General features: G+C 42.1%; 1 long non-coding RNA gene across 1 annotated transcript in view; it reads left to right on the forward strand.

The window, feature by feature from the left end:
- Positions 1 to 25,058, forward strand: part of LOC126336717 (uncharacterized) — a 140,599-nt gene that overhangs the window by 79,898 nt on the left and 35,643 nt on the right. The window contains exon 4 of the long non-coding RNA XR_007564986.1: positions 21,725 to 21,842. This is a non-coding gene — a long non-coding RNA (uncharacterized LOC126336717). The remainder of the gene's footprint in view (positions 1 to 21,724; positions 21,843 to 25,058) is intronic.

Below are 25,058 nucleotides of genomic sequence, written 5' to 3' on the forward strand. Positions count from 1 at the left end.
TGTAGCGTTGCGCAGTTGGAGGTGAGCCGCCAACAGTGGTGGATGTGGGGAGAGAGATGGCAGAATTTTGAGAGTGGACGATCTGCACGTGTGTCCATCAGAAAGAGTAACTTTGTACTAATGAATATCATGAACTGATTTATGTATGATGACTTTTGAATATTATTAAGGTAAATACCTTGTTTGTTCTTGATCAAAATCTTTCATTTGCTAGCTATGCCTATCAGTAGTTAGTGCCTTCAGTAGTTAGAATCATTTATTTAGCTGGCAGTAGTGGCGCTTGCTGTAGTGCAGTAGTACGAGTAACGAAGATTTTTGTGAGGTAAGTGATACATGAAAGGTATAGGTTATTGTTAGTCAGATTGCGTTGCGCAAAAAATTTTGTGTGTCAGTTTAGTTTTGATCAGAATAAGTAAAGATAGAAACGTCTGGGTACATTCACTTTTGCTCAGCTGTTAGAAAATCAAATAACGTAGAGGTTTACCAGCACTGTCATTTATAAAGTTTTTTCTAAGGGGATGTTTCACATGTATTAACTGTTCCAAGCTGGCGAGCCATAGTCAGGAATCAAGAGAAGTTCTTGAGGAAGCGAATTAAATTTCGAGGCGCGTCCCACACTGATTAACGCTCGATTTTTTCCTATCATCCATGATGCGAAATTGGACTCATCAATTACAGTTGCAAGTACTTAGTACTTTGGTCTAACTGGAGGTGGCAGGACAATCGCTGCAAGTGTAATCCCTGCGCAGAAACCCAATTTCCTAGCTGCTGTCTTTATGTGAGCGGAGTATATGGAGTGTGATCATCAAGGAGAGCGCTGGACGAGGTGGTTCCTCTGCGAAGAAGGATTAAACACTGCAGATATTCACAGGTGATTGGTGCTACTGTGTGGAGACTGTGCAGTGTCACGAACAGTGCTTTTGCAGTAGCACCAATCGGATCTTCCTCATACGTGTCGGTAAAGCACGACTGTCATCCATGAAATGGGGTTTCAGGTACTGCCATACCAACGTATTCTCTTAGCGCAAATTACCACCTGTTCGAGTCTATGAAGAAATTTCTGCGTGGACATCCTTTCGCAGACCTATAGGAACTGCTGGGAGCTGCCCGAGGGGGGTGCGATAGGCTCCAGAAAAGTCGTTCGAGTAGGGCCTACAGGAGTTAAAGGGGCCAAGTCGTAAGAACACGGCAGATGTGGCAGTACCAGGAATCGCATTTCAGCAATGGAAACTGTGGTTTCCCGCTCGTATGGGACGGGTGTTGTCGTGTTGCAGGAGAACTTTTCGTAACGGTGCACACTCCCCACACACTACCAAAGGTCGCCTGTGAATATTCGCAGAGTTTACACTCTCCTTCCGCAGAAACCTGGTCTCATAGACTGACAAAACGGCCGGGAGAGCGATGTGCTGACTACGTGCCCCTCCATATCCGCATCCAGCGACGCCCGTGGGCTGATGATGACACGGCGGCCGGTCGGTACCGTTAAGTCTTCGTGGCCTGTTTTGGCGGAGATTAGTTAAGCTTTTTATTTAAATTTCCACAGAAACCACGCCATCAACGCTATCTTTGACAGCCACACTCCATGTTATCCGCCCTCCTAACGATAACTGTTGGGATATTGGACTGTACTATGCAGGGATTACACTTCTAGTGACTATCCTGCCACTTCCGGTTAGGCCGAAGTCCTACATACTTGCAATGGCGTGATCATGAGTAATGGAGTAAAATAAAGTGAAAATCTGTATGGAACGCCCTTCGTACAACAGGATGCTACAAATGAATTTCAGTCTGATATTCGCTTTTTCTACAGGCAGTTATATGTTGTTTCTCCTCTTTTCGTCGCTCTAGAGCATACTACCAGGTATTTTACAGGTTCTACTGCTTTCAATATCGATCAGTACTGGATTTTTTTCACCAGTTTATGAACAACACGTTATACTTCTCGTTGTTTATGGTCAGCTGCCTATCCTTGGATGAAGCGTCGGTCCTCAAGAAGATTCACTGCGTTTCGCTGCAGTTTTTCACGTTGTACTTCACTACTCGGTACGACCGAAGATGTTTCGCAGTAACTGAAGAAGCTGATAGGGGAGTGGAAATACAACAGCTTTGGAATAGAAACTCATGGTTTTGTAAGTACCCCTCACGCAGTGGAAGTTCTGGAATGTCAAGAACGATAAGACGTGTGGTGGAGGGTTCCTTGTGTACTACATATTAGTGTCCACAATAGTGCACTAGTGTTAGTAAGCACCCATGTTTGCTCGAACCTCTCCCGTTTCACATCCATAGTCATTTCTCCAGATAAGAACAGAAGGAAGCAATATGTTGGTTGCCTCTTATAGGAATCTATGCTCTCGGGTATTTACAGAAAGCTACACCGTGACGCACATCACTCTCGTAGTGTATGTCACTGTGGTTGAATGATAATGTCTCTGAAGATATCGCCCTTACTAAGAGATTCCTTGACAAACCGTGCTGCTCTTTTTTGAATTTTCTCCATTTCCTCTGTGAATACTATCTGTTAAGATGTCCAGACTCTTGACTAGCAGACTCTCGGTGGAATGAGATTTTTGTAAACTACCATCTTCTTTGGTGGATTACACTTTCTGAGCTTTCTTCAAATGATTGTCAGTCTGTCATCTGCTTTGCTTAGTTTTATGTGGTAATTCATATCCTCCCATACTCAAACTTCCAGATATTTAATGAATTTCAATCCTTCTGCTGCGTGTAATCATACAATAGTGGGTCTTTCTGCCTTTTTATGTGCAGTACGTCACATTGGTTTAGATTGATAGACAACTGTCAATCATTACACCAAGTGTCTATCTTCTGTAAGACTTCCTGCATTGCTCTACAATTTTATAGCGTCGCGACATATCTGTATACCAGAGATATTCGAAAAATAAGGTCAAATAGGTCGCGAAATGGAAACGACAGTGATAATCCGATGAAACTTCGCACAGATGTGCTTGACAGTGTGACTAGTATGCCACCCAATCGCGTCACGTCGCTCTCTAGGCTCTGAACGCACAGTAAGCATGTTAAGAAGCCAAGAAAACAGTGTCTTCCGCCCCACTGCGAGGTTTCGCCTGATTTCATGCAACCCTACATAACGTACCTGTCACACATTTCCCTCTTCTTGACAATTGTTGACTGCATACTGCTGGGGAAATGAGGACGCTCCTACACAGTGGTAGATGGGAAGTTTTTCGAAATGGTTCAAATGGCTCTGACCACTGTGGGACATAACGTCTGAGGTTATCAGTCCCCTAAACTCAGAACTATTAAAACCTAACTAACCTAAGGACATCACACACACGTCCATGCCCGCTGGCTATGAAGACAAAATTTTTGCACAGGCGACGAACTGCAGACCAGCGTAGAGAAGTAGCAGGAAGCACAGAAGGTTGCCTTCTATGACGAGGGTATTTGAAAGTTGGTACAACGTTACGACAAATAGCTAAGTCGGACCGGCGACTGTGTAGAGAAGTAGTTGGAAGGCGTAGCAAACTGTTGCCAATAAAAAGGTTTTGGTTTTTACTGTAGTTTGCATTTCGTAACGTCCAGTTGTGCAGCAAGGTATTTCATTGTGATCCATCGATCAACTCGAATGAGAGAGTCCATATATTCCAACATTGCAGAAGTCACTATTGTGTGCGGCCGGCTGGCACGTGAGAGATCTGACAAGTCCTCGCGACCTCGTTGCGGTGATGACAGACATCTCGCCCAACCGCTCAGTGTGCTCTTGTTTACTGCCAGGTTGCTTCTCATATTCAACCACTAATCACTTTTCGAGAAAAGCAGCGAACAGTGGAAGGAGTACATTTGCTATTATTCACCTATGCAATTTAATATTTTGATTATATGTATCTTGAAACTGAGTGAAGCAAAGTTTTTCAGTCTTTATTCGCTTTCGACGTCTATTGCAGGGAACAAGAGGAATAAAAAACCGAAAAATCTGTCGTTTCAGAAAACAGTTATTTTGAGTGGTTTTAAAAGGCGGGCTAAATTGGCGTGGAGATAAACGAAATTCCCGGAAAATGGTTGTTTCAGCGATAACCGCCATCCCTAAGTGGTGTGGAGCAGGTGTCAAATACCGGGTGCACGTGATATTTGGTAATTGTACATTCAGAACATTATACAAGGGCCACTCCAAAAGAAATGCACACTATTTCTTTTAATTCCATCTTTTATTATACATGTCTGAAAGTTTTACACTGTGTAAATACATCCTTTAGGAACAATATTTTCATTTCTACACATAATTTCCATCCCTCTCAAGTGCCTTATGTCATCTTGGCACCAGCGCGTGTATACCAGCACGGTAAAATTCTGGACCAACCTGTAGGAGCCAATGTTTGGCAGCGTGCACAAGGGAGTCATCATCTTCAAACCTTGTTCCACGAAGAAAGTCTTTCAGTTTCCCAAAGAGATGATAGTTACATGGGGCCAGGTTCGAATCCTGCCTCAGGCATGGATGTGTGTGATGTCCTTACGTTAGTTAGGTTTCAGTTGTTCTAAGTTCTAGGGGACTGATGACCTCAGAAGTTAAGTCCCATAGTGCTCAGAGCCATTTGAGCTATTTTTTTGTGAGGTCAAGTCGGTGATGTTTCCTTGTTAAAGAGAGTAGTCAGTTGCGTGCCACTAGGCAGCACAGCGTCGTGTCCCGGCAGTTTACGGAGCGAAATGCTTGTGCGGCAAACTGGTGACAAGTGGGTAGCTGTCCTCCCAAAAACTGGCCCCTTGCGCCCTGAGGGTGTCCGGCAGAAGCAGCTCCGAGGGCGCGTAGGGCCGGGCTGGCGAGCTGGAGGGGGTGGGGGGAATTAGATATTCAAGTTGGCGGCACTTGACGCCACAGACTTGAGGAGAGCAGAAACTCGCCAACTTGGCGCCACTTCCGCAACTTGGCGGAGGGAGGCTGTGGGGCTGGGAGCGTATACCTCTGCCCTGGGTTCTCGGAGCCCTCTGCAGCAGCTGGCGCCTCCGAGGGCCGCACCCTGCTACCTCCTTATTTACAGTGCCTAGCGGGAGGCGGTATTAAGCGTCTCATAGCAGAACGACTGTGCAGAATTAATGCCTAAACTCCACGAACGTTAATAGCTGGGATACTAATCAGGGAGTATCGAGTGAAGGTATGTCACAACCACCTGTGTGTTGTCCAGCCTACGAGCCAAATGAAAAAAATAGATGAACAGCACTCTGGAATGAACAAAGCATATCAGAACACAAAATTTGAAAGGTCTCTGTTGGATTCCTTTCATGTTAATTTCTTAAAACTGTTGTCATTTAGGGCATACATTCCACTTCTAAATTTACTGTGGTGTTTCTGACTCCATCTGGGATGAGACTTATCAGTGGAACGTGTCACTTTTACACATAGGCATGAACGATCTGTCACACTACTACACTTTAAAACACAGTTTATATGTAATTCATGTCACACAGTCTCATATGGAACTTACATCCGCTTTGTTTTATATAGTGTATATGATAAGATACTGTCATCCCCCTTCCCTTATGTGTGAAAGGATGAATCAGCAAATGTATTTATAGTTGCATGCTTGATGGTAGCAGACAAGCCTGTCTGCTAGAGAACAGTAGGACCAACATCGGAACAGGTTGATATGCTTTCTAAAAGCAAAGAGCTTTCTATTCTTAGTATGGTCCTGTACGTTTCTTGTCATGTTGGTATAGGAAGCAGCCTCTGTGGTCACTTCCGTTTATATCTGTGAAGCACCCTCAGTAGGGGAGCACCTCAGTCTGTCCGCGGCGAGCGTCTGAAGTGGTAAGATCTCCGGCAAAGAGCGTCTCTGCTAAGTCCGTAGGGCAATGGATTTCTTAAGTTCAACCTAACTGAAAATTTAATCACCTTAATTTCCGGTTTAGATTTAAAATATCTTATGTTATTTTAAATTGCAGTATAATTCTAGCGACAAGTTTAGAACATCTTCCGGTAGTTGCTTTGTCACTACATTGTGAGTAAAGTGGAACCACGTGTTGATGAACCGTAACTCTAACTAAGATCATCAATCTTAAATGCCAATGTGTGTGAGATTATAACGTCTCCTCTTGACAACATTTTTCAATATAGCAACTTTTCTTTATGTTCAACCCACGTGGGGTGTACTTTGTGAGACCAGTACCACGTGCATATACAATTGTTTGACCCATCAGGTTAATAGTAAGACTATAGTAACCAGTTCGAAATTTTTCTTTTGTAACTTGCGTTTCGATATAATTTATTTTAATTATCAAAATTATTGGGGAGTTACACTCTTTGTGTAAACCAAGTTGACCAAGTGAAGCATGTGGTGCAATCATCAAAGTAGCCCTCAGCTATTCTTTTTGGGAAGATTTCACAGAGAGTTAGTATGAATTTAGTATACCAGTGTGTGGTAATTTAATGAAGGACAGGATTGCGCTACGATATTAACTTCTTTGAGTGAAAATTGAATCGGTTGGTTCTGGCTAATTTCCTTTTGCCTATGTTTCAATGTTCTTCGTGTGCTATTTTATGAACTCAGTGCTGTATGCAGTCTCCCAATCTTGGCTCCATATTTGACGTGTTCCTTAAGATTGCAAACTCACATTTTCACAATCCTAAATAAGGCACCAGTTTAGTTATGAATCAAGTTTAATATGCTGAAATTTTAACGGTAAAATGATCAATGTTCAAATAAATGTCTAAATATAAACAGATTTATTTCTTTTTATTTAAATTCTATTATTATCACCGGTTGCTGTAAGATGACTATTAAAAGATTATAATTAGTGTTAGTGTGGCTGGCAATTTGAAATCTAGACAGGATACCTGGTGAAACAGTTGCTCAGTAATGGAAGGACAACTTCACAGCTTTTAACCCGCTTTTAGTATCTTGAATATCCGCACCGCTTTCAGAACAATTTAATCCATCAGCATTACAAATTCATACTTGGAAGGGAAAGAATATCAAATAAACTTTCTTAAAATAAAATGATAAAAGAAAATTTCAGAATACTGACATCGATTTGTTGTAGAATCGTGGAACATATTTTGTGTTGAGACATAGTGACCTTTCTAGATTCTGAGAAGCTCATCTGCAGAAACCAGCACGGTTTTAGGAAATAGCGGTCATGCGAGACACAGCTGACAGCTGACCATCTTTGTGAATGATACACAACAGGCTCTAGATAGCGGCTCCCAGGTTGATACCATATTTCTCGGCTTTCGAACGGCGTTCGACTCAGTTCCGCACTGTCACTTGTTCCAAAAAGTGCACGCTTACGGTCTATCCGATGACATATGCGGTTGGATAGAAAGTTTTCTAAGAGACAGGGAGCAGTCTGTCGTCCTGTACGGGGTGACTTCGACAGAAACAAGCGTAACTTCAGGTGTGCCCCAGGGCAGCGTAATAGGTCCGATGCTTTTTACGATTTGCGTAAACGATTTGGTTGATGGTACTGACAGCGGCATTAGACTGTTCGCCGATGATGCTGTAGTCTACAGGAAAACAGTATCACACGAAAGTTGTGAACAAATCAATGAGGATTTGCAGAAAATAAATGCTGTGTGTAATGACGCAGTTATTTGCCAATATTAGTAAGTGTAACCTACTGTGTATAACAAGGCGAAAATCCCCATTAATTTGCGAGTACAAAATAACTTCCCCGTCTATGGAAGCGGTAACATAGGTCAAGTATCTAGGTGTGACTAGTCGAAATGATCTCCAACGAAATGATCAGATTACACAAGTAACGGTTAAGGCAAACTCTAGAATGCGATTTATTGGTGGAATCCTGAAGCGATGCAGTCCTTCAACAAAGGAAATTACAATACGTTAGTTAATCCAGTCTTAGAGTATTGTTCGTTTGTATGGGACCCTTATCAGTTCGGTCTCATTCAAGAGATTGAGAAGGTCCAAAGAAAAGCGGCAGGATTCGTGACAGCCATCACGAGAGCGATACAAGTCTCATAGAAAATTTGAAGTGGGACACTCTTGCAGATAGACGGCGCACTAAACGGAAGGGCTGCTCACTAAATTCCGAGATCCGATCTTCACCGAGGATGTAGAGCATATATTATTACCACCAACTTTCAAATCGCGTAAGGATCACCATTTGAAGATAAGGGAAATCAGAGCTCGTACTGAGGCGTTCAGGTCGTCATTTTTCCCCCGCGCGATCCGCTTGGTAGCTAGCGGGGTATATATGTAGATGTAGATGATGTAGCTACAGACACAATAATACATACCACATCTAATAATACCCACAGCCAGAAGCTTACGTCACTAAGATACACGTTAAATAGAATAAAGAGGATTCCTCCCGACAAGATAAGTTATGAAAGAGAAAAGAGTAAAACCACACAAACAGGTAGGAATAATGGGTGTGACACACGTGTAGTACACAGATTAAATTAAAAAAATCAAAACACAAATACAAAACTAACACAGGGCTTTCGGCGATGAATGAGTCCCAACTTTATCCTCGATAGTGGCGGAAGCTGAAGCAGTGAATTAAAGTTTGGGCGTTGGCTATGACCTGAACCTGGGTCTCCTGTTTATGAGACAGGTGTTCTAACCACTAAAATGGGATGAAGGTATTACTTGAAGTTTGTGTTAGGGAAGGCATTGGACTACAGTAGTAAATGCAGCACTGGTAAAAACAAAGCTGCCGTGGTTAGCACGTCTGTCCAGTAAATAGAAGAGACAACTTCACGTCCTGGTTGTGGCAAAAATTTTAGTTAATTACTTCGGCTTCTATCTCATCGAAGATAAAGTTGAGACTCATATATATCCAGGAAAATGTAATTCCATCAGATCAATGGATCACATACACCTGAGGTAGGGGCAGGATTTCCCCATTGACAACAAAGCTGTGGTGCTATTCGACTGCCGGAGAGCCTCGGCAGTACTGAGGGTTTAATAAGGGAAGAATGGGCTGAAGGAGACAAACACAACATATCCAGAATGCAGGAAGACTCAGAAGCCCCAAACCCACAAGCACACACACTTACTTACTTTTTCGTCTCCGGAAACCAGGTCACAATCTTTCAGCCCAGTACAGGCCCACATCGAAGGCTTCTTTCTTGTCCAGCCATAAATCGTCGGGGTTGCACCTATGATGGCAGTTTGGGCAGGAGAGCAGATGCACCATGTACTGCACAGTGCCACAGTCACACTTATCATCCATGGTTCCATGACCCCACCTAATCATATTTGTGTTCACTGGGGCCACATTTGCCCTTATTCGGTTCATTGTCCCCCATGTCTTCCAGTTTATGCTGAATCCGCTGGGCACTTCTTGAGAAGGTGGTTAATCAGCTGGTGGTTCTTCTATTATCATGGCAAGGAACCTCTTACGGGATTTCAATCGCCTGGGTTTACACTCACTGCCAAAAAAGGGATGCCGATCATCAATAGTTTGTCTGAGCCTCTCTCTGAATTCATGTGATGTTCTCCTAGAGTTGGGATTCGCAAACCCGAGAGCTCCATATAGTTTTGATAGGAAGGTTGGTTTCATGTATCCCGTTGTTAATCGCTCAAAAGAGGAAAGGCCGCTGGTCCTGATGGGATACCAGTTCGATTTTACACAGAGTACGCGAAGGAACTTGCCCCCCTTCTTGCAGCGGTGTACCGTAGGTCTCTAGAAGAGCGAAGCGTTCCAAAGGATTGGAAAAGGGCACAGGTCATCCCCGTTTTCAAGAAGGGACGTCGAACAGATGTGCAGAACTATAGACCTATATCTCTAACGTCGATCAGTTGTAGAATTTTGGAACACGTATTATGTTCGAGTATAATGTCTTTTCTGAAGACTAGAAATCTACTCTGTAGGAATCAGCATGGGTTTCGAAAAAGACGGTCGTGTGAAACCCAGCTCGCGCTATTCGTCCACGAGACTCAGAGGGCCTTTGACACGGGTTCACAGGTAGATGCCGTGTTTCTTGAGTTCGGCAAGGCGTTTGACACGGTTCCCCACAGTCGTTTAATGAACAAAGTAAGAGCATACGGACCATCAGATCAATTGTGTGATTGGATTGAGGAGTTCTTAGATAACAGAACGCAGCATGTCATTCTCAATGGAGAAAAGTCTTCCGAAGTAAGAGTGATTTCAGGTGTGCCGCAGGGGAGTGTCATAGAACCGTTGCTATTCACAATACACTTAAATGACCTGGTGGATGACATAGGAAGTTCACTGTGGCTTTTTTCAGATGATGCTGTAGTGTATCGAGAGGTTGCAACAATGGAAAATTGTACTGAAATGCAGGAGGATCTGCAGCGAATTGACGCATGGTGCACGGAATGGCAATTGAATCTCAATGTAGACAAGTGTAATGTGATGCGAATACATAGAAAGATAGGTCCCTTATCATTTAGATACAAAACAGCAGGTCAGCAACTGGAAGCCGTTAATTCCATAAATTATCTCGGAGTACGCATTGGGAGTGATTTCAAATGGAATGATCATATAAAGTTGATCGTCGGTAAAGCAGATGCCACACTGAGATTCACTGGAAGAATCCTAAGGAAATGCAATCCGACAACAAGGGAAGTAGGTTACAGTACGCTTGTTCGCCCAATGCTTGAATACTGCTCAGCAGTATGGGATCCGCACCAGATAGGGTTGACAGAAGAGATAGAGAAGATCCAACGGAGAGCAGCGCGCTTCGTTACAGGATCATTTAGTAATCACGAAAGCGTTACGGAGGTGATAGATAAACTCCAGTGGAAGACTTTGCAGGAGAGACGCTCAGTAGCTCGGTACGGGCTTTTGTTAAAGTTTCGAGAACATACCTTCACCGAAGAGTCAAGCAATATATTGCTCCCTCCTACGTATATCTCGCGAAGAGACCATGAGGATAAAATCAGAGAGATTAGAGCCCACACAGAAGCATACCGACAATCCTTCTTTCCACGTACAATACGAGACTGGAATAGAAGGGAGAACCGATAGAGGTACTCAGGGTACCCTCCGCCACACACCGTCAGGTGGCTTGCGGAGTATGGATGTAGATGTAGATGTAGATGTAGACATGTCTCATTATGGCTTATGTCGACCTCTTTTGCATGGGTTGATCTGGACCATACTGGGCAGGCATATTCGGCTGTAGAGAAACATAAGGCTTCTGCGGTGGTTCTTAAGATGGAAGGTTTTTCACCCCATTTGCTGTTAGCTAGTTTCCGCAAAATATTATTTCTGGCAGTTACCATGTGTCGCGTGTTTTCGCAATGGTACCTGTACGTCAGAGATGTATAGAGCACCAAACTGGGGCATATGGGCATAGTGTACCATCTGCTTCTTTTCTGTGTGGTGTTATCATTGCGTTTATGTGTTGTGTGTGTTTAATCAAGAAACAATAGCATGTGGTGCGGCTTTGATGGAAATGATAAGTGAAGCTCTTCAAAATAGATGGACGGAGACCCTGGGGAGGGTGGATATGACACACAGCAGCGAATCGAAAAATTATCTAGGTTTACAATACCCAGAAAAAGAAAACACCTATACTGTGTGAATATAAGTGCACAATTAGTACAAAAATAGATGGCACAAGCAAAGGATCTAATACACAAAAAACATAACATAAAATTGAGCTATAGACCACTCTCGAAACAAACGCCGCTATTTGTGTTCTATTGCTAACGCCAACGTAAGGATGGGACGGTAATTACCGAGTTTGGCTGCAGCTAGTTTTTGACCAGTCGCACTAGATGGCACGGAAAGTCCATTATTACTTGCTCTCTGATGCCAAGCGAAGATGTGGAGGAGTTAAGATACGCCCGATTCACAGTACGGTGATGCACCCTTGCGGTGGTCAGACGTGGTTTAACAGGAATCTTCACGACGAGGTTACCTGTCCCCAAGCATCCACGCAGTCTAACATCGGGCCACTGTCATTTCTGAATGCCTCACAAACATAGATATTGCATGATTTGACCAGCTGGCCAAAAGGAGTCCCAGAATGAGGCACTTTTCAAACTTTCATCAGGAGCTGATAACGCTGTCTCAAACAACTACGCACTTTATCCGTGTCCTTCACAATGACCGTTCATCATATGACGACCGTTATATACACTATGAGGCCTGCTAACGCTACTAAACACTAGTAACACTAGCGCAGTCTGTTGGCCACTCTCCCAGTCACAGAGAATTGTAACTCTAATTCTCTAGGTACTCACTGATGGTGTATATGTATACTAAGTTTACATTATCATTCGACTATGTATTTTGGATTCTTGCCTATTTTCCTCAAGCAGTTTACTTCATCCATTGTACTGAAATGTTTGAACAATAGCTTCTCTTTCGCATCACTAACGAACTACTATTCCTAATTCCTTAATATTAGTAGAATACAGTAAGACCTGCGATCCCTCATAACCTTTCACCTTTCAGTATAGAGATGAGTGTTGTGACGTTGTGTTGATGTCCCGTCTAGTGCGAACTCACCACCATTTGACGGTCAGTTCCTTGCGTTCCGTGACGATCCGTTGACACCAAATGGGAATCGACCTTAACTAAATATTGTTATTCAGAGTACGCTATAAAAAAAAGTGTGCTCGTTTATGTCATTATTTCTAAGATTTACTTACGCTGTTCTTCATTTCTGAAGGTTATTGGCTATGCTGTTCATTTTTAATAACTGTAGCATCCCATAAGGCCAACGGTTGTGACGCAGTGGTAACACCGGTTCCCGTCAGATCACCGAAGTTAAGCGCTATCGGGCTGGGCTAGCTCTTGGGTGGGTGACCATACGGTCTGCCGAGTGCTGTTGGCAAGCGGGGTGCACTCAGCCCTTGCGAGGCAAACTGAGAAGCTACTTGATTGAGAAGTAGCGGCTCCGGTCTGGGAAACTGACATACGGCCGGGAGACCGGTGTGCTGGCCACATGGCCCTCCATATCCGCATCCAGTGACGCCTGTGGGCTGAGGATGACACGGCGGCCAGTCGGTACCTTTAGGCCATCAAGGCCTGTGCGGGAGGAGAGGGTGCTAGCATCCCATAATCGACGATATGCTCTATACACTCGTATCTACCTATGTACTCTGATGGTATGTTCTCTACGAGAGTAAATCCTGGTTATTTGATTAAGACCCTTACGTCGACATGAGGTGTGTGCGTTGGTGCATATTGTGCAGTAATGTGTGTGTGTGTGTGTGTGTGTGTGTGTGTGTGTGTGTGTGTGTGTTTGTATGTAAACGTAGGTTGTTGCGTGTCTTTGTGAAAGAGTGGAGAGTGGAGAGGTTGGTTTGCGTTTTGTGCTTCTCTGGTAGCGATGTGGTGTGGAAGCATGAATACAAAAAGAAGTCTTTTTCCAGAATTCTGAAAACAAAGACATAGTATGTACTTTTATGTTACATTTGGAAAAATAGTTGTAGTACTATGTGAACACTAGTACACTGTGGTGATATTTTTGGTGACGTTTTTGTAATTATAACTCGTCTATATGTTCTATTGTTATCGGTTATCATTATTTACATGTTTATGAAGTGAGTTTTATGAAGTAAGTCCGCTTTATATGCGTTGATTTTTAGGTACGTGAAGATGATATGAAAGTCCGAAACTGCTTATAAAAATCAAAGTAATTCACTTAGCAGCTGTCAGAGTGTCAGTACATTATGACTTCCATAGCACTTATTAGTCAAGCACATTTTCATAACAATTATAGGAATTGACATAATCGTCATCGTCAGCGTCATTGTTAACCACTTTTTCCTTGACAATGAAATGTTCCATGTTGCCATACGGCTAAGTTTACAGATAATGTCCCCTATTCTTTCAGGAACAATCTTCATGCAGAGGTTCATTTTAGGAAGCGGGACAGTATTCTAAAACTAGCATGGGAGATTGAAATACGAAGTAAATGTTGCAGATTAGCATGGTAGGGCAGCTTACTAAACTGAAATTCTCGCATATGTAATGAAACATCTTGACTATTTTAAATGAAGGGACCGATCTAAAAACCACAAAACTCGTCGAAAATTTCGCTAGTTGTTCTTTAATGACAATACATTTCTTTGTCCTACTGATAGAGATTATACAAATTAGGATTAGCAATATATATATATATATATATATATATATATACATATATATATATATATATATATATATTTTCTGTGATGGACAACAAAACATAATCTCTACATGTACAGCAACTACAAACTAAAGCTATCGATTTTGTTAAAAAAAAAACTTATTCTGATAACGAAACACTGTCATGTCATACGCTAGGGAACGTTACGTATAAGGCAGTTCACATTACAATGGATTGAAAAAATCACGTACGCATAGAACACTGCTATATACACTGTGAGCAATCCACTTAGCAGACACTTGTCTTTTGCAGTACAAATATCACACACGATGGTCAACACCAGAAACTAATTCGATAAAATAAACTACTACCAACAAGTAGCTTATATCAAACAATTTATCATTAATACGACATAAATGCAATTTTATACATTACATTAGAATCATCTCTCTGACAGAGAATAAAAATCCTCAGTATAATATAATTAAGTACTACATCTACATCTACACAACCACTCTGAAATTCAAAATTAGTTGCCTCGCAGATAGTTCATCGCCCAGCTTTCACACTATTTCTCTACGTTCCAGATTTTAACAGCGGGCGGAGAATGTGAACAATTTCATTGCGAGCTCTGATTTCTCTTATGATGATCATTACTCCCTATGTAGGTGGGGGTGAATAAAACATTTTCGCATTCGGAGGAGAATGTTCTACATATTACCTTCTTTATTCTTTATGCACAGTTATTTATTTTACTCTCTTACCACGTACCCGTTTATTGTCAAGTAAATCTTTTACGCCGGCGTGCTGAGAAGTAATGCCTCCGAATATTTTATGTAAGAACTGTTCAATTTTTTAAAATAGATCCAAACTTTATGAGCATCCTACATCTTTATTCTTCATGTCTACATGTTCGTTTTTCAATGTAATGACCCTGGCGACGAACACACTTCTCCCGACGAGAGATCAGTTTGTCGATATCACCACTGCAGAATGAAAGTGAAGTCTTCGAAGATGTTCTTTGAGTTTTGGAATCACATGAAAATCGGATGGGGCGAAGTCTGTATGGAGAAGGTCGGTGACAGTGGCCAAAGGCGTCGCAGCGGATACGTGTGGTCTGGAATTGTCTTCCTAAAGGAGAGGGTGTTTCAAGTGTGGACGAACTCTGCATGATTTCGGTTTTCTGAGGGTCTCTTTCCCACGAACCGACATGGTTACGTTACGCACAGCCATGTTACACGCTATAACTCGGAGCCTTGTAGAGGCGAGGGTTGCGACTGGCATCAACGAAGCTCGAAAGTCGATCTAGTAATATCCAAATTTGTTGGTAATATGCACGTCGCTTGCGACCTCAACCGGTATTGACAACAGAGTAAGAAATTTGGAAGTATTACTTTCCGGTACAGCGTTGTATGTATTATTCCAAAGCCCCAAATTTAGAAATCTAATCATTCGTTCTTATTTTGCATGTTTGCATATCGACATACTAGTTGTACTATTGTGTGTGTTAAGATTTTCTTTAACTAAAGGCGGAATTTTGTGGCCAGGAGAGGTTATTCCATTTCAGAATCTATACTTGAAGCCTCTGATTGGACTTTTGTGTAATTTTGTTTTTCAGTGTTACAGAAATGCTTTAATTCTTTTCACTTATTATTATCTTGATACAAGTTGCCACTCTATAAATTTTTAAAATAGTTATTTGAAGTCTTTTTATCTTTTTGGGCCTTGTCCCGCCTCAACGGGAGGTCGGCCTTGTTATTATGGATTTGGCAGTGTTAGTTACAGAGGGTGGCCGGATGCCCTCCCTGCCGCCACCCCAAACCCACCAAGGTGTAAGTAGTGTACCCCAGCTGTCTGCACCTAGTGGAAGATATGAACGTCTGCAAATGTCTGTGAGTCGTGTAACTGAGGCGGAACGTGGGGACCAGCCCAGTATTCACCTAGCGTAGAAAACCGCCTAAAAACTGCATCCAGGCTGGCCGGCATACCAGTCCCTGTTGGCAATCCGCCGGGAGGATTCGATCTGGGGCCGGTGCGCCTACCTGAGTCCATGAAGCAGCGCATTAGTGCTCTCAACTACCCTGGCGGGTAATTATTTGAAGTTTCATTCGTACATTTTTACTAATGATTACTAGTTTCGACCAGTTGATGATGATGTTCAGATATGATTAGTCATGAGTGTGAAAAAATTCATTTTTCGCAACCTAGAATTAATCACATCCGAAGAAGGTCATAAATGTTAGAAACTACTATTAATCTATGAGATTTTCCAACAGAGACTGTTATAATGAACAATTAAAACATTTTAATTCATGTTTTGGAATACCCGTGTCGTGGACATCTAGCAGGTTATCATTGTCGTGTCATTTTATAATGTTTAACGAGACTTTCATCTGCTCACATTTAAGTCTAAGTAGTCTGTGTATTCCATTGAATTGTCGTTCCCTGACCTTATTTTATGTTACCGAATGAACGCCATCCATGACTTCGCAGATAACTGACTGTCACACCTTAATTTTCAATCTCTCTGAACACTACAAATATTAAACACTAGGGATAATAGAGTTACAAGCATTGTTATACACATTTTTCCCTCTCGTTCTTCCGCCTGATTTATTCAACTGTATTCTCTAGCTTAGTACAAATGATTCGACTGTCTCTGCTTTATTATTAGATTGATTTCTTTTGAATATACAGTTCTCCTTTGGGATTTTGCTACATTATTAATATTATGTTTGTCATATAAATTAAGATGCATGTTGTCGAAATTCATTGTCCACATTATAATCGGATTTCAAGATATCTCTCATTTGTCATCGAAAAAAAAGCAGTCTCCCGACCACTGTTGCTTTATTTTCCATTTTTACTTGTACTGTTTCCTTTTGCAAGTTCCAAACACGTCACATTAACAATGTGAAAGTTCACAGGTACATCAAATCACTTTTTCTTTAGCACAGTAACATTCTCTTTCAGAATCTGATGATCGTCCCTTTCTTCGCAATTTTCAACACCATAATTAAATAATTTCATTTTTAGTGGTATCACCCTTCCTCCCATGACACCTCATTTATTTATTGTCCGACACTTACCTACTTACCTGTTTTACTGCATTATGATCCGAATTCTCAACTCGGTATGTTCTTGTATTCAGACCGAAATATTCTTACTTCTGTACCTTTTGGATTAGATTAGATTAAATATTCATTCCATAGACCCATAAAAGATATGTATACTTTGTCTGTAGTTTTTTTAACAAAATGTCAGATCTCATTAAGCGGTATTTTCCACAGACCACGAAAAAATTTATACTGTCTCATTTAGTTCGTCAAATGAACGCCCTCCTACAACTATACCATTATTTTCTTCTCATACTAAAGCACTCCGACTTTAGATGACTTATTCTATTCATTGCGTAAGTTATTATTCATGTATTTTCTCCTCCTTGTTGGCTGCTAATTATGTGAGATGCGATTCTAGATCGGAAGAACGTGTGGCGTAAGTTATTATTCATGTATTTTCTCCTCCTTGTTGGCTGCTAATTATGTGAGATGCGATTCTAGATCGGAAGAACGTGTGACGATTCGGTTTCAGTTACGTGTTGCGTAATTCTGATACTACATTGTTGGTAGCAAATGTGTGTATACCCCGTTACTACTAGCTACCGTTTCAGTTTCTGGAATGACATTGCTGACGATGCTCCTGTGAAACGTAAGTCGCTTGCTACATATTAAAGATAGGACACCGAAAAGTAAATATTGATATTCGATATATCAGAATGCAACTCATTAAATATAGACGACGACTATTATTCGAATCAAAAATGTCATTGTTTCGATATGTCGGTGCTATGAAATTAAGGTTTAAAAACCAAATTAATTAAGCCTGCACGTTTATTTACAAAGTATGGGGACTGTGTTTTATGAATTAATAAAAATTTAGGAAAACCAAATAAAATTATACATTATTTTACATGTAAACTGAGAACTTTTAGGAAAAAATAAAAATTTTATACTACACCATATACAGTAACAGACAGAAAAAAATCACTCAAAATACAGATAGTGTATATGAAAGTATTATCAGTTCCAAAACTTATTTTCTAAATTACGTAAGAAATATCTTTGGCATATTGTGTTTTTAGTCTTCTTCCTCGAGCAGTAATCACTTCACCAGCTTTTAAAAACAGTCATTTTGCTGGAATTAAAGTCCAGTTAACAGATTAATAATTCCCAGCTGTCTGATAAAAACTCGATCTAGATTGATAAATTTCCCTACAGATTGTGAATGAGTGATCTCCTAACGGTCCAGTGGGTGGTATTAGTAAGTACATTGGTAATTAGGGAGAAGTCTAGAGTTATTCTCTTTTTTTAGCCTCCATATTTCCAGTATTTCTGCTGACGTTACTTTCGAGTGGGAGGAGTAACGAAAACAAACAACTGATGACAGTCAAATGTTCTATAAAAACTTGAATGTAAAAATACTGTAGGTATTGTTGTTATGTTGTAAATCTTTCATTACTAAATAGAAGGTAGAATTTAGTTTTCTCTATTATGAGTTAGGTGATCATAATAAGAATATTAACGGATTATATAGCCACAAAATAATCGATGTCACTGATATACCGGCTGGACAAATATCGATTAATATATTGTGTCATTGATTCTGATATATCTACATTTCGATATATCAGTGTCCAATAACCCCAACATACTACATTCACAATATGTTTCAAATACCAGACGCAAATAATGAGCTATATGCCTTTTACCTACATTTCTGAGGAGCGATCGGGAGGGTACCACGTTGTCAATTAATAACTAAGACAGGATCAGATGGAGTATCTTCTCATACGCGTTAATGGCTCACAAGAATATTGCTGATACACCTGAGTCTTTCATATTAGACGGATTATGTCCAGCAGAAACGAAAGTAGCTCATATTGGATCTGCAAATGTTCTCAACAGAATAAAGCGATTTATTCGCTAGGTTCAATGGTATCCTCAAATTGTTCACTTAGGTTACTGTTCTTTAAAGTAAAGTATCCCCGTTGTAACTTCTGTTTATAGCATCTGTGACTGGTTCAGCAGCATGTGACCATTGAAAGCCATCGCAACAAGTTGCACAGAAAAAGTGGCACACATAATTCGTCTATACGTTATTAATAGAAATAAATCCATTTGACTCTGAAGGTATTATCCTCCGGAACGCTCAGTGGGAAAACCAATAAATGTGACTGGTTACAGTGTACCTGCGGAAATGAAACGTGTTGAACTGTGTAGCACCAGTCCGATATTTAATATCTTTTTGGGATGTTATCTGAAAACTGGTACTAAACGATTGAACTTTCATTTCATTCGGAACCTATATCCATCATCAACATCAATATGAGGTGTGACCCTCATGGGGACATTACACCCTTATATTTGGCGTAGCATAGAAGCAAAGAACTTCCGAACTCCATCTTGAGCAACTGCCATAGCCGGAACACCTGCTGTGTCAGTACCGGAAAAGTCCTTGATGGAGGCTGGTGTGAAAATGTCTCCCAATCGCATTCCAGACATACTCTATGGATGACATAATGGGGACTAGGCAGGCCAGTCGAGAACTCGAACATTGCTCTGCGAACTGCGTTGTGTGGTCTTGCAATATCCGATTGGATAATGCCTTCCGATTCCCTGGTCGTTAAAGGTACGACAGCAAGGTTTGCCTTTCTCCCCTTATGTTAGCAAGCGCTACATCAACAATTACCAAAGCAGTGCTGTTGTCATATCAGATGGCTCCACACACCTCGAATCCGGGAGTATGAGAGATACGTATCTCAATCGCTGCTTTCTATTAGTTCTCCACAGATCTTCTATTGAAACAATGAGGCTTGTCACTGAACAGCAAAGAAATGCACTCAACTTCCCAACTATCCCTGCGGCTACGTCGTTCAGTTCTACGTTGTCTGAAATATAGTGTCAGCGGTGGACAACGTTTGCCAACGCTGGATGGCAACTGTGAATTTCAAACTTGCTTTCAGTAACCTATGCCCGAGGGTCCGTGTTCACTGTCTGTCTGTCTGTGACGACTGCCTGAATTCCAGTTGTTGTAACGCGTCTAGTTGTCAGAACCAGTCTAACAATCCTACAATATTCTTGTGATGTAGGCTGTATGGAAGAACGTGCGCCTCAGCTCACAGACTACGCTTCTGTCCAATTCGTCCTCTCTCTTCCTTCAGACATTGCACTACATCCAACCGTTGTGCGATATAACTGGATTTACTGTATAAGTAGAAATGACTTTTTTAGTAGTGAAAATACTGAAATTTATCTCTCATAAGGATGAAATTTTAGCCAGCATATGCCACGGACTTGGAAAAACTGGAATGTCAGTTTGGCAGCATTCGATCAATGTGTTTATGATGTAACAACTTCCATTTTCGTGAGTGCAATTTGTTTTTTCAATTGCTGTTCAGAAAGCTCTGTGTGCAACATAACTTTACATGTTCACATTTGTGATATGTCTATGTAGATGACGATTTTGCTGTTTCTTCAGCAGATCCTTAATAACGCCATTTGATTCCATACCTGTTCTGCAATTGCTTGATTCGTTTTGAAGATTATTTGATGTCTGCCAAACAGATGTCCCACCGATCTTAGCTACTGGTATGACTGGGTAGCTCACTAGTTATTGTTGCAAATCCCAGTATGGGATAAAGAAAGTAGGTGTGTTTACGGAGCACGTGCGATTCTAAACGTCACTGTTTCCGTGTGAACTTTTGTTTCCTTCAAATACAATTTCCGTCTTTTAAATCGCTTTAATGGTGCGATTTTACTCGGCAACGAATTCAGTTTGGCATCAGTTGTGACAAGTGTCTGTCTAGTTAAGTACGTCAGAAATACTTTCGATAATTATTGCACACACAGCTCTGTTCAACACCATGAAACAAAACCTAACCTAAATTTTCCGAGAAATGAACAGAAAGGCGAAAGCTGAATTTTCTGTCAAGAAATAAAATTGTACACTAAACTGTCTAAGGAGATTACAACGTAAAAACAAACTTGTTTAGAAAAGCTGTTAGGTAGCACCTCTTAGGTACTACGTGGTATGTTATGTACAGTGAATGATTACGTAGATAGCGCGGAGTAGGCGTTCAGCACAGTAAAAAGTAATGAAAACAGTCTTTGTCATTCACAATCATATAATTTTTTTTATGTTCTCACAAATGAACTCAGCCTCAGAGGATAAATCAAATATCTCATTCACTTTCCGAAGTCGACGTTTCAGCCGTTGTGGAGGGATGCTGACTCAGTGTCATCCTTGTCAAACTATATCTGTAAATATTTAATTGCCTGTACATAACCTACACTTTTTTTGTTCTTAAACTGTAATACCACGACATATCTTATAACCTTCTAAAAATGATCCATGGATACATGAAATTACTACCTCTGCTATTACGTCTAGACACAACTGATATAGGTTAGTGCAAGAATGAAAATTAAGAAATTTGTGCATTAATTTCTGGCTATGATCGTGTGATAAACGTCAAATTTTAAATTGTAAATTATACAGAAACGTTGTTTGGGCTATCGATGATAATTTCAAAATGTTTTTAATTGATTCTCAACGTAGGTCTTGCCCTATACTGCACGCACACATTCACATGTAATTCGTAAAGGAGTGACTTTTTCCAGATCGGTTGTACTGTTTTTGTTTTCTTACGTTTTTCAGGAGAGATCGGTTTTGCTGTATCATATTTCATGAAGCCACGAAGTCTGAACTTGGACAGATGGCAATGCAGCCCTGACGGTGCTTAGCAGATTGTCAAACTCAAGACCTACTACACAAGGTACGCTACTACAGAGATGAGTGAAATACCTATATTCAGTTAGTGGCCTAAGTCAGCACGGAGTATAACAGGTCTATAGTTCATAAGGCTACGATTGACGACCGAAAAGCTACTGCAGTCTGGTGTTGTGTTAAGCTACATGTGTACCATTATTTATAGTCTTAGTTCGTTGCCGTCGTGTCATCTTCCGCGCATTGTGTTCACGTACTGTCCTGCTGTAGGACGCCCCTCCCAGGAAATAAAAATCGCCTCCACCTACAAGGGACATGCCCCTATAACCAGCAGCGTGTCGGCTGACATGAAATCATCTTTTTCGATGAATCTCGTTTCACACTGCGTATAGAGTGAGAACACTTACGTGAAACGCCATGGAGGTAAGCACTATTACCAGGGTCTGTCATCCGTTGTCTCATTGGACGACCCCCTGGTGCGATGGTCTCTACATCCATTGCCTTTAATGGGTAACTCAGACCCCTGTAAACTGCAGGTAGTCTCTGTCGTAGTTAAAGCATCTGTGACATATTTACGTCTATCCACTCAGCGAAGTGTACGCCGAGGGATTTCATCACTCAGCGTCTTATTGTTGTAGCACATTATGTGAAATTTAGCTTCTAAGAAATCCTCTTCCTCTTCGTCTTCTTCTTCTTCTTCTTCCTAGGAACATCTCGTGTCTCCACGTGGTTGGAGTGTTATTTCGGATTTGGCAATGTTAGTGGCGATGTTTAACCGGATGCCGTTCCAGACTACACACCGTTCCACGTGGACGGAATCCGAGTACCCCATCGGTCTGTGTCTAGTGCTTCCTCATGTTCAAGTCTAAGCACGTTTTCGAAATATTTGCATAATCGTGTACATGAGGAGCGACGTTGGTACTAGCCCGGAATTTCCTAGTAAGGTGTGCCTGAGAGCTACATCCAGGCTGGCAGGCACGTATGGCCCTCATCGTTAATCAGTCAGTGCGTCTCCCTTTGTCCGCTGTCCGGATAGGTGTTTTAACTTCTATGTCATGCAACCTGTTTATACTGAGGTAACAAACGTTAACAGAAATTTCCTAATATCGTGTCGGACCTCCTTCTTTCCGACGCAGCAACTCGACGAGGCATGCTCTCAGCAATCGTTGGAAGTCCCCTGGAGAAATATTGAGCCATACTGCTTTCCAGTCGTCCATAATTCTGAAAGGATTGACGGTGTAGGATTTCGTGCACAAACTAACCTTTCGATTGTGTCCCACAAATGTTCGATGGATGGTTAAATCATTTCTCGACTTGTCCAGAATGTTCTTCAAACCAATCGCGAACAATTGTGGCCTGGTGACATGGCGCATTGACATCCACAAAACTTCCATCGTTTTTGGGAACATGAAGCCGACGAAAAGCTGCAAATGGTCTCCAAGTAACCGAACATAACCATTTCCAGTCAACAATCGGTTCAGTTGTACCAGTGGACAGACGTCCATTCTTTGCAAGCACGGCCTACGGCTTTATGGAGCCACCATCAGCTTGCAATTTGCCTTACCGATAACTTCAGGCCATAGACACATGGTCCAACCGATATGGTCACAGAGACGCTGTAGGCGATGTGCTGTCAGAAAAGGCACTAGCGTCTGTTGACTGCTGCCATAGTCCATTAATTCCAAATTCTGCCACACAATCCCAACGCATACTTTCGCCGAACGACCCACATTGAATTCTGCGGTTATTTCACACATCGTTGCTCGTGTGTTAGCGCTGACAACTCTACGCAAACGCCGCTGCTCTTGGTTGTTAACTGGAGGCCGTCGGCCACTGCGTCCTCCGTGCTGAGAGGTAACGCCTGGAAGTCAGTATTCTCGGCACAGTCTTCACATCACGCACCTCGTAATATGGAATTCCCCAACGATTTCCAAAATGGAATGTCGCGTGCATCTAGCTCCAACTGCCATTCGCCGTTCAGTCTATTAATTCCCGTAGCAAACTTTTCGCGTTGATCACCTGAATAAAAATGAAAGATCCGCCAATGTACTGCCCTTTCTACATTTCGTATTTGTGCATATTGCTATCCCATGCCTTTTGTGATCTCAGTGTATGCCATGTCACTTTCTATGATGCGCGGCATTATTTTATCTATTTAAACCCTCTTAAATACTTCCTTTTTATTTCTTCTTCGTGTGGCAATATTCACAGCCCGTAATGTGATGTAACAACTTACTTGCAAAAATTATTTTCTTATCTAACTGATTTGAAGAGACTGATATGATCAGTCTGCATCATGTAACTTATATATATATATATATATATATATATATATATATATATATATATATATATGTATATATATATATATATATATATTCCTGGAAATGGAAGAAAGAACACATTGACACCGGTGTGTCAGACCCACCATACTTGCTCCAGACACTGCGAGAGGGCTGTACAAGCAATGATCACACGCACGGCACAGCGGACACACCAGGAACCGCGGTGTTGGCTGTCGAATGGCGCTAGCTGCGCAGCATTTGTGCACCGCCGCCGTCAGTGTCAGCCAGTTTGTCGTGGCATACGGAGCTCCATCGCAGTCTCTAACACTGGTAGCATGCCGCGACAGCGTGGACGTGAACCGTATGTGCAGTTGACGGACTTTGAGCGAGGGCGTATAGTGGGCATGCGGGAGGCCGGGTGGACGTACCGCCGAATTGCTCAACACGTGGGGCGTGAGGTCTCCACAGTACATCGATGTTGTCGCCAGTGGTCGGCGGAAGGTGCAAGTGCCCGTCGACCTGGGACCGGACCACAGCGACGCACGGATGCACGCCAAGACCGTAGGATCCTACGCAGTGCCGTAGGGGACCGCACCGCCACTTCCCAGCAAATTAGGGACACTGTTGCTCCTGGGGTATCGGCGAGGGCCATTCGCAACCGTCTCCATGAAGCTGGGCTACGGTCCCGCACACCGTTAGGCCGTCTTTCGCTCACGCCCCAACATCGTGCAGCCCGCCTCCAGTGGTGTCGCGACAGGCGTGAATGGAGGGACGAATGGAGACGTGTCGTCTTCAGCGATGAGAGTCGCTTCTGCCTTGGTACCAATGATGGTCGTATGCGTGTTTGGCGCCGTGCAGGTGAGCGCCACAATCGCGACTGCATACGACCGAGGCACACAGGGCCAACACCCGGCAACATGGTGTGGGGAGCGATCTCCTACACTGGGCGTACACCTCTGGTGATCGTCGAGGGGACACTG

Source organism: Schistocerca gregaria, chromosome 2 (genome assembly GCF_023897955.1).
Source record: "Schistocerca gregaria isolate iqSchGreg1 chromosome 2, iqSchGreg1.2, whole genome shotgun sequence".
Taxonomy (NCBI): Eukaryota; Metazoa; Arthropoda; class Insecta; order Orthoptera; family Acrididae; genus Schistocerca; species Schistocerca gregaria.